The 1,864-nt window shown below is 44.5% G+C and overlaps 1 non-coding gene across 1 annotated transcript; it reads left to right on the top strand.

Moving 5' to 3' along the window:
- The first annotated feature begins 1,479 nt into the window (after positions 1-1,479).
- On the top strand, positions 1,480-1,551 carry trnaq-cug (transfer RNA glutamine (anticodon CUG)). The gene has a single exon. It is a non-coding gene; the product is annotated as a tRNA-Gln (tRNA).
- Positions 1,552-1,864: the final 313 nt, after the last annotated feature.

Here is a 1,864-nt window from a genome sequence, read left to right as displayed (position 1 = left end):
GGGCGGTTTCACATTTCCGTTCATTCACCAAAGCATCACGGAACCTGCAGTCAGAAATGGAACAGAGCCGGAGCCAGGTTGTGTTTTCAGTGTGTTGTCTCTCCTTCGGCCTCTGTCACGCTGGGTGCGTGTATGTGTCTGGGTTTCTCTGTGTGCGTCAATGTGCTTTAGCTCCCCCTTGGAAATGAACAGCTTTTTAGCGTCACAAAATTATCCACAATAGTTCAAAAGTTTAATCATGAAATGTTTCAGAGAAAAGATCAGAGTGAAAGATGTAAGAGGAGTTTGTAATGTTTGGAAGGAGGTGCAGCAAATAAATAGAAGATGGGAATGATGTTACTGCTGACTGAGAGGAATGCACTGTAACGGTGGGGATTTTATTGATCGGTTAACTGTAAACTTTGAATTCAGAACAAGCTGAGGCACCAGATGGAAACAGCGTTTGGCTTCACGTATGTTAAGAAAGGGTGCAAGCATCGCTACAGCAGGAGGACGGTTAGCTTAGTCGTAGCATATCAGATGTAATTTCAGAATCGTTGGTTGCAGCCCCACGTTAGACTCCATCGTGTTTAAACTTTGCTGCTTTCCTGGGTGACTCCAGCTCTCCATCCCTCCGGCAGCGTCACCAATCAAACTGAATCTTTTTCCATCCCGCTTTGTTGACCTCAGTGTCTGAATGAAAACTGCAATCAATAAAGGTGAAAGAATTTAATGTTCATTCGGTGAGAAGTTTTCTTCTTAGCCTGGGAATTTTTGTCCAGAAATGCGTGATATTTTTGTCAGCGTAAACGGTTAAATCTGGCCCATTAGCACCCAGACGTTACCTTGTATCACGATCTCTATCGGCAGAACCTTACACCCTATCACTGTCCTTCACTCTCTGTGTTTGTTCTTGATCATTTGCACATGTGACATTTCCAACTCGCAAGCAAAACTACAAATTTCACTCCACTGATTCTGACAGAGCTGCTTTCGATCAGGAAATACTTCAAGTTTTTAAAAAAATCAAAAACATTAAATCTTAGTACATCGAAGCCAGTCTGCGACCCTGAAAGCGCCGACCCCTCCCGCCTGCCCGATTCTCCCAGATACTGATTACAGCAATGTGCACAGTGCCAATTATCCACAGTCACACTCTCCTTCCTGTCTGTTAAGGTGAGCAATTGTTCACATTTTCACACTGGCTTCCAATGTGACGAAAATAGAGGGTGAACAGCTGATGCTGTTCAGTAGATTTACCACAATAAAGTTTATAACAGGTCGATGCTGACATTGCTCTTTGAATGTGGTGAGCTGCAGTGAAATTCAATGCAGTTGAAGGTAGAGTACTCATTATTTTAGGAGGAAACAGCAAGGGCAACGTAAATATGAATTGCTGTGGGTAATTGACGGAATTGGGGAATGGGAATGGTTTTTCTCACTGCTGTTCAAACTGGCACAGGTATTGCATGATTATTTGCAGACTGCCATTGCGTGTTGGGTTCCGTGGTGTAATGGTGAGCACTCTGGGCTCTGAATCCAGCGATCCGAGTTCAAATCTCGGCGGAACCTTGCTTTAATTAGTCAATGCTGAGGGTTGATTTGCCGAAGGGCGTTTCGTTCAATTTTTTCACAAAGTACGAATCGAGAGGGCAATTTGTCAGCCAGTTCAACTGCTATTGCAATGGACATTGCTGAGCCTCTGGCGCCAGATGCCTGGCGCATCAATGTCTTTTCATATTTTATCTTCTCTTTAATTCCTCTGTTGAATGAAAGGAGCAGCTGGTGCCGCACAGCAACAGCCATTCGAATGGAGTCCAGCAATTATTGAGCAAGTGTGTGTGTGTGTGTTGTCTGTGTGCGCGCGCGTGCGCATGAGAGAGAG

This window comes from Mustelus asterias, unplaced genomic scaffold (assembly GCF_964213995.1).
Source record: "Mustelus asterias unplaced genomic scaffold, sMusAst1.hap1.1 HAP1_SCAFFOLD_285, whole genome shotgun sequence".
In the NCBI taxonomy this organism is placed as follows: Eukaryota; Metazoa; Chordata; class Chondrichthyes; order Carcharhiniformes; family Triakidae; genus Mustelus; species Mustelus asterias.
The sequence above is the reverse complement of the archived record's forward strand: the minus strand, read 5'-3'. Positions and strand labels throughout refer to the sequence as shown.